The sequence below is a fragment of the Anoplolepis gracilipes genome, chromosome 12 (genome assembly GCF_047496725.1).
Source record: "Anoplolepis gracilipes chromosome 12, ASM4749672v1, whole genome shotgun sequence".
In the NCBI taxonomy this organism is placed as follows: Eukaryota; Metazoa; Arthropoda; class Insecta; order Hymenoptera; family Formicidae; genus Anoplolepis; species Anoplolepis gracilipes.
This window is the reverse complement of record NC_132981.1, coordinates 2,092,802-2,102,382: the sequence shown is the minus strand read 5'-3', so window position 1 is coordinate 2,102,382 and position 9,581 is coordinate 2,092,802. Positions and strand designations below refer to the sequence as shown.

Below are 9,581 nucleotides of genomic sequence, written 5' to 3'. Positions count from 1 at the left end.
ATCTACGAGTCTTTACACAAATCCGTCGCTTTAAAATAAAATCTTTTTATCACTCACCGACAATGATGGGCAACAGCGGAGTTGTCAACACTGAAGCTATGTTGTCTGTAACAAACAAATATAAAATCCAAATTATAACGTTTAAAATAATTATATTCAAGAAATTATTATTGTACTCATCAATTTTATATTCAATATGTAGAAATAGGCAAATTAATATAAAATACTTTTATAAATTCTAAAAAAAACTATTTTTTAAATAAAAATTTTGATAAAATTTATATAAAAGTCTTTGAATCTTTCTTGTTAAAATCATTTAAATAAATAACTCAAATTAATTCGTGTGAATAATTTATAATAATTAATATATAAATAATAATATTTATCCTAGGGTTGCTCCACCGGTGCAGGATGCCTCTCCTAGGCCTCTTCCTCCTCTCAGATGTCAGAATTGTCAAAAACTATTGTTTTATACGCGCGGTATACTTTTATTAATTTGTGTAAATTGCACAAAAGTAAAATCGCACAATATTTTAACCCGTACAAAAGTAAAAACGCGCGATAGTTTGATGGCACTTCCGCACTTTTTACGTGCGATACTTTGACGGCACTCCCGAATTTCGGAACGATTGAAAATCCCATTTCATCACGCGCGAAAATCACATTTGGAGTCGACAAGTCGGGCACGCTCAAACTCCGAACAAGAGTTAAGTCCGAAGCGAAAAAAGACGAAAGATCGATGGAATCGATCGCAAATAGGGTTCGCTCGACCGCGATCGCGACGAAATCGAGAGCCGAGATGAATATCAAAACCAATAGCGCGCTATATGTCACCAAGGTCGAATGTTATTATTTTATATCGGAATCATTTTAGACGTATTTTAACACGTTAAGATTTGTCGTAATATTATTACATATTATTCGTATTATTATTATGTATTATCGTTGCGAGAAACATGCTAGTCTATGGCGCGCTCGACCTCAAGGTGACCGAACGCGAGACGCACATGCCGGCGCTGGCGTCGGAGTAAAAGCGCGTGCGTACTACTACGCCCGCCGGAGTAAGAATGAATGATTCACGGCTGTCACGAGTTACGTGGGCCGTACGCCACCGTCTCCCCTCTCTTACTACGGAATGCGTGACGTCAAGGTGAAGGTCGAGTATGCTCTTTCTCTCTCTATCTCCTCGCGCCAGACAATGACAAATACGCACTATACTACATAATAAAATTTTACACGTTAAAATATGTACAATTAAGTAATTCTAAAATCTATGTAAAATTTCTTAACTAAAATGATATTGTTGTTCGATTTAACGTAATAAATTTAAAATACATAAAACGTGATTATACGAAATTTGTAAAATACTTTAACAAAACCAATCTTATGTCTTTTCTGTATAACTGTATAAAGATTTTTTTATTATATTTGTTGAATATTATATCATTGATTAGTAAAAATAATAGAAATCTATATTATAGATACATGCATATATTTATAGATGTATAATAATTAAATATAAATTAATAATGAAAAATGTGTGCAAATTTACTGCCTATGCTTATTATATTTACTAAATATAACTCTGTTATTATAGAAATTTGTCATATTATATTAAATAAATATTCTCTTTTTCGTAACTATTTAATTATTCATATACATTACGTTTGTTTTTTTTCTATCAGAGAAAGAAAAAGAAAGGGAGAAAAGAACAGATATTACTTATTCGCGACAAGATTCCTTTTTACTGTAGATGGGGAATCAACCCATGGCACAAACTTTCCTCCTTTATCCAGGCTTGGGACTGACAGTGGTTCTAAATAAACTATTTCCACTGGGGGAGTTATGGACACACGCATAAGTATATTTATTAGACATAACTGAATGGAAATAAAAAAATATGTAGAAATTTACTGTGTATGAATATATTTACTGAATATTTATAACTCTATGTTATTATAGAAATTTGTCATAATATATTAAATAAATACTCTCTCTCTCGTTGTATATATATAATATTATTGTATATATATAATACTATTTAATTATTTCTATATATTATGTGTGTTTGTTTTTTTCTATCGAAGAAAGAAAAAGAGAGAGAACAAGGGAAAAGATCAGATATTTTGTTATTACTTTATTCTATTATTAAAAATTAATTTATTAAATACAATTTATTAATATTTTACAAGATAAAAATTTGCATAAAACAATATGTTTTTCCACTATTAAAAAATATCTCTCCTTATTGAAAAATGACTGGATGTAAAAATTTTAATGTATATATGGTTATAATCGAGTATAAGATTAAGAAACATAAAATATGCGCTTTATTTGTTGTTTGGTTAAATATGTGAGTACAAATAATTTAAGGGTACCAACCCAGACAGCACATGTCCCTCAAAGATGATTAAAAGACGACTTAAAGACGTCTCATTATCTTTTAGATATCTTTAAGATGTCTTTTGGCCTTTGTGTGCTGTATGGGAAGTGTACTCGAGACGAATCAAATCCGATAACAGTAAAATTTAAAAAATAAAAAAAATTTAAGTTGAATATTTAGCAACCTCAAATGAAAAATTATCAATTGATTAATTTTTTTGTAACTATTTTTTAATAAATTAATTTGCACATCTTATTGATATCAAAATAGCCATTCAATTTGTTTCGAATATTTTAACTACTCACATATTTTACATTACATTCTTGCGTTATGATATAATATTATAAATAGAATTTAAAAATAAGTTTTGTTAAATATATATATATATATCATAAAATTTGCGCATGTATTTTATTATTGTATGTATCTCCATAAAAAAAACCTTAAAAGGTAAAAAAATACGCCAAAACAAAAAGATATTGAAATCAATAGTCAACTAATCGCCAAATACTTCAAAGTCTTGAAAAATTTGAAATCACCAGAAATTATATAACTAAAATATTAATCCAATACGTAAAAAAATCTGCATGTTTGAAGCCAAAATATAGGTTATTTTATTTTTTCGCGTTTTTGAAAGTTATTATCGTTTACAGCTAGCAAGAAATCACGTAGTAAAAAAAAACGCCAAACCTATTATCAAAACTAGCATACTAGGACATATAGTAGCACGCAACACACTTAATTTCAAGTTGCATAACCAGTATGATCGTTAATTAAATGTCTCGTATACGATTTAGTATGAAAAATCGTACCGTGTGCGGCCAGCTTAAAAGTTTGTGAGGATTTGTTGAAATAGTACTTATCATAAAATTAAATTTGCAATTTTAGAAATATTGTAAGTATCCTCCTTATAAAATTAAAACGTATTTAATTTTTATTATCAGAAAAACTCGATACTAAAAGAATTAAAATTAAAATAATAGACAAACAGATCTGGCGAAAGTATTTTATGTTAAAGTTAATAAGTGTATTTAATGGAACATATAATAATATTTTTTATAAATTACGAAATACTGTATATATAATCGTACTTATTTTTCTCATAATTATTCTAAGAATGTATAATTTAAGATACAGAAATAGCTATATATAAAAAGAAACCTAAAATAGTAACTCGTAACTAATTGTTTAAACTATTAAAAATATTTTAAAAATAATTAATCGATAAAATAATTCTGGAAATAGCTATAATTGTTTTTTTAAAGATTTTTATACTTAAAGGTATCATTACTCAGCACTACAGCTCTGTTAAATTTTCATCAAATTAAAATTAATTCTTCTTTCATAAGCGTAACATTTACATGCGCATAGATAAATATACATAAGTGCGTAAAAAATATATTTATAAAAAAATGATTTGTAAAAATTTATATTGAAAATTATATTAGTATGTGTCAAAGTTAAAAGCAACAAAACCAGTATACAGTATATATTTAAAATTTAAAAGAAATGAGAAGATGAAACAAATACGCCAATAAGATAACGACTGTGTCGGCTAATAATATAACCTAGGGTTATGATATTCAGAAACCGAACTGATAATGATTGGCAACCTGTTACTCTGCGTTCAAATTTCACTGCCAGTAAACTGCCAGTACTAAAAATCTATAGTTTACGTTACATACACTACAAATTTTTTAGTACTGGCAGTTACTGGCAGTGAAATTCGAACGCAGAGTTAGTCGATAAATAGCAATCGTGGCAGTAGTCTATTTGAATTCACGATCTGATCGTCTTTAAAATTGAAAATTTCAATTTGATCGAGCTGTTGCGTATAAAAAAAATTAATTGTTAGAGATTATATACGTATATTATATTTTTTTATTATACTTGGCTAATTATATTACTCGATAAATTAAATTAAATAAATAAAATTAATTAAATTAATTCTATTAACATTTTCACTTGTTATTTTATTATAGAATGACGTTAATCTGGTGGCAGAAGTTATTTCTGGTGATAATAGTAATCGTCAGTCTGAGGATCTTTGTAAGGCTCGGGATTTTGGCATGGAAAAAGTTAATCGCTCCGAATCTCGGACTTGGAATCGACGTACGAACGCAAGGAAGATGGGCAGTGGTCACTGGTGCAACAGATGGACTTGGAAAAGCGTTTGCTAAAGGCGTCCGCTAAAAAGGATTTGGATATCGTTCTGATCTCGCGATCTATGTCGAGGCTCAACGATGTAGCCGCTGAGATCGAGCAGGAATATCGAGTGGAAACCCACATAATAGAGGCCGATTTAACAAAGGGTCAGGTGGTCTACGCAAAAATTGCTAAAGCGACACAAGACTTAGACGTAAGAGAATTTTATATAAACTTAGAGAATCTTATATAATTTTTTTACATATTTTATACGAATCTTAAGAGGAATGTTTAAAAGAGAAATATTGTTAAATAAAAAAGGATAAGAAAAAAATTGGCCCTTTTTAAATAGAAAGAAGACATAAAAATATGTTCTCTTAAAAAAAATTATAAAAAAAATTATTGCTCTATAATATAATAAAAAGATGCGAATAATCATAAAACATATTTCACCAGGTGGGTGTTCTTGTTAATAACGCCGGTACGTGCTACGATCACCCTGAGCTGTTTACAAGTGTCTCGGAGGAAGTGCTTGCAAAAATATTGCAACTTAATGTAGCGTGACCGGGGTTGATTTGTGAGAGAATTTTATTTTTGGCTCTCTCACGATAGCCAATATCTGTGTTTTTCCTGTCTTTTTTCTGTCCACAGGAGACCAACTTGGATGTCACCTTCGCCGGACAAATTCGTGGAGGCGACATTAAAAACGCTCGGCATTGAATCACATAAGACCGGATATCCGCCACATATTCTAATTATCGGAGTTATAAATGGGTTACGTTTCATGTGCGAGACGAGCGTAGTGTGTTTTGTGACGAAAATAATGCTCAACATTAGGGGACGCGCTCTTCGCAAAAAGATAAAGAACCAAGATGTTCAAGGATGTTCTCACTAAGAGCTGATTCGCTGATGAGCACGCTTATTTTGTTAATTGTTTTTTAATTATTTCCGATTTTTGTTTTATTATGATAATTAATAAGTTATATGTATATCGGAATTTATATATAAGATATTTTTTCAGAATATTCTATTTATCATTGTAAGTTGTGATAAGATAAATTCATAACTTTGATTATAGCAATGAACAAAATAGAATAATAAAAGTAAGATAAAAATTTCTTGCAGGCGTCAACACACAAGGTGATTTTTCTTTCTTTTAAAATTACAAATTTGTTATAAATAATATATATGTATATGTAAATTTTGCTTTAAAACAAAATATATGCACTTTTTTATATATGTATAATAAGGCTAAGATAATCAAGGATAATTGGTATCCATATATTAAATTTGTTATTGCATTTTTTGAAAAAACACTAATATATTTTGTATGTTATATTTACATACACATAGTGATTACAATAATAAAATATAATTATACACGTTATTGGCATTTAATTATTATTATATATAAACATTTAATTATTATTAATATATACATACAACATTTTTAAAATTATAATGTCTTCTAAATGTAATCTGAAATATTGCCATGTTTATTCTCGCAAACATCCTCTCTTAAAATATGAAATTCGTCCGAAAAAAGTGTTGTTCCGAATTATTATGATTATGAGAGCGCTTACTTTCCCAAATCATTATCGTCATGTTTATAGTTTTTATAGCATAAGAACAATCTGAATATCATTATTAATAGCGTATCTGCGCCATCGTTCTATTTGTGCGCAGATTAAATGTATCTAGATTTTTTAGCACTGTCGTTAACGAATATCACGATAATTACGTATAGCAATTTGCATTGCAAAGTTTGCAATTTTTTTAAATATTATATAGTAGATGTGTGTATAAAGAGATACATTTAAATATTATGATGTCCATGTCGCGTAATACGTGATTCCAACATTCTCTCGAGAAAATAATTTCGTACTTTCAATAAATGAAAGCAGTTTTGTGGCATTTTGCCGTGCGACGAAACGCTTTTACGCACTTCTCTCTGAGACAAACGATGCGCATGAGCGAAAAAACACTTCATTAAATTCTTATTAACCGGAAGTTGGAATAATTTCCTTGGGCCGGAGGTGACCAGTATATAATCGCGGTTTTTCCATTTCGTACCGATACCGTCAAGTTTCTAGGCGGATCGAGTGCTGAAAGAATGGAATTCTATTTTAATCAAATTTTCACTTAAGAATCTCTATCGCATGTCTTTTAATTGTTTATTTAAGTAAATAAATTGTGCTTTTAGACGATAAAACTGTTTAATTCGAAAAGTAGCGAAGAAAACAAATTGTTCATATCTATATAAGGGAGTACTGTTAAAAAAATGCGCTATTAAAAATAATTTTATCGTACAACATCGATCCACGTACGAGTCGTAATCGAGGCGGTCCACGTCAGACAGTCATGAAGAGTACTATTGCTGTAATACAACCAATATTCGTATCTCGTGCCAGGCAAGACCTTAAATTTTACGACATCACCGACCTCGGTGGCGGCTATAGTAGTATTTGGCGGTGGATAACCAACAAGTGGGCTGTAATCTAAACGGTACCAAAACCCATTCTGGTTTAGATTATCTGGTATCTCGATTGCCAGATCAGCCGAGTATGTGATCCGTGGCAAGGCACATAAGAATTGCCGTTAATTTGCACGCATATATCATATTTGAAAAATTATTCACTCAAAATTAAAATGCTTCGCCAGTGAGACTCCAAAAATTGAAAGACAGTTGTTTATTAGAAACAAATAGTATATTGATATACATATATATATATATATATATATATATAATTTGTTATATATCGCGGATTTACAGTAGTATGTACACATTGAGAAAATAATGCGTCTCCGGAGAACGTAGGAAGGATACAAATCTATAACATTGTTGTTGCCGCGTTGATAGAAGGTCTACTATAAATGATGTTTGATATATGATCATGAAATAATTAATGAAATAACTTTATTCGTGAAAAAATAATTATCTAGCTGTATTTCTTCTGAAACACATAACAATGAAAAAATCATTGAATATAGAATATTTTTTAAAATATGGAATATCACATAAGACGGATCCAGTCCTACGAAATAGAAATTTAATTCTTTAATTATTCTTTAACTAAAGCTGGCCGCACACGATACGATTTTTCATACTAAATTGTATACGAGACATTTAATTAACTATTATACTGGTTATGCAACTTGAAATTATGTGTGTCGCGTGCTACTATACGTCCTAGTATGCTAGTTTTGGTAATAGGTTTGGCGCTTTTTTTCACTACGTGATTTCTTGCTAGCTGTAAACGATAATAACGAAAATAACTGTCAAAAATTTTTCGCGTAGAGCGAAAAATTGAAACAACCTATATTTTGGCTTCACACATGCAGATTCTTTTACGTATTGGATTAATATTTTAGTTATATAATTTCTGGTGATTTCAAATTTTTCAAGACTTTGAAGTATTTGGCGATTAGTTGACTATTGATTTCAATATCTTTTTGTTTTGGCGTATTTTTTCACCTTTTAAGGTTTTTTTATGGACATACAATAATAAAATACATGCGCAAATTTTATAATATATATATCGGACAAAACTTATTTTTAAATTCTACTTAAAATATTATATCATAACGCATATAATGTAAAATATGTGAGTAGTTAAAAAATTCGAAACAAATTGAATGGCTACTTTGATATCAATAAGATGTGCAAATTAATTTATTAAAAAATAGTCACAAAAAAATTAATCAATTGATAATTTTTCATTTGAGGTTGCTAAATATTCAACTTGAACTTTTTTATTTTTTAAATCTTACTGTTATCGGATTTGATTCGTCTCGAGTACACTTCCCATAGCACAGAAAGGCCAAAAGACATCTTAAAGATATCTAAAAGATAATGAGACGTCTTTAAGTCGTCTTTTAATCATCTTTGAGAGACATGTGCTGTCTGGGTTGATACCCTTAAATTATTTGTACTCACATATTTAACCAAACAACAAATAAAGCGCATATTTTATGTTTCTAAAATATACTCGATATAACCATATGTACATTAAAATTGTTACATCCAGTCATTTTCTAATAAGGAGAGATATTTTTTAATAGTGGAAGAACATATTGTTTTATGCAAATTTTTATCTTGTAAAATATTAATAAAATGTATTTAATAAATTAATTTTTAATGATAGAATAAAGTAATAACAGAATATCTGATCTTTTCCCTTGTTCTCTCTCTTTTTCTTTTTTCGATAGAAAAAAACAAACACACGTTTTATATAGGATTAATTAAATAGTATTATATATATACAATAATATTATATGTATATACAACGAAAGAGAGAGTATTTATTTAATATATTATGACAAATTTCTAAAATAACATAGAGTTATAAATATATTCATACACAGTAAATTTTTACATATTTTTTTATTTACATTTAGTTATGTCTAATAAATATACTTATGCGTGTATCCATAACTCTCCCAGTGGAAATAGTTTATCTAGGACCACTGCCAGTCTCAAGCCTGGATAAAGGAGGAGGGTTTGTGCCATGGGCTGATTCCCTATCCACAGTAAAAAGGAATCTTGTCGCGAATAAGTAATATCTGTTCTTTTCTCCCTTTCTTTTTCTTTCTCTGATAGAAAAAAAAAACGTAATGTATATGAATAATTAAATAGTTACGAAAAAGAGAATATTTATTTAATATAATATGACAAATTTCTATAATAACATAGAGTTATATTTAATAAATATAATAAGCATAGGCAGTAAATTTGCACACATTTTTCATTATTAATTTATATTTAATTATTATACATCTATAAATATATGCATGTATCTATAATATAGATTTCTATTATTTTTACTAATCAATGATATACTATTCAACAAATATAATAAAAAAATCGTTATATAGTTATACAGAAAAGACATAAGATTGGTTTTGTTAAAGTATTTTACAAATTTTGTATAATCGCGTTTTATGTATTTTAAATTTATTACGTTAAATCGAATAACAATATCATTTTAGTTAAGAAATTTTACATAGTTTTAAGATTACTTAATTGTACATATTTTAACGTGTAAAATTTTAT

The 9,581-nt window shown here is 28.6% G+C and overlaps 1 pseudogene; it reads left to right on the top strand.

Moving 5' to 3' along the window:
• The first annotated feature begins 4,366 nt into the window (after positions 1-4,366).
• On the top strand, positions 4,367-5,423 carry LOC140672023 (inactive hydroxysteroid dehydrogenase-like protein 1; annotated as a pseudogene).
• The last annotated feature ends 4,158 nt before the right edge of the window (positions 5,424-9,581 follow it).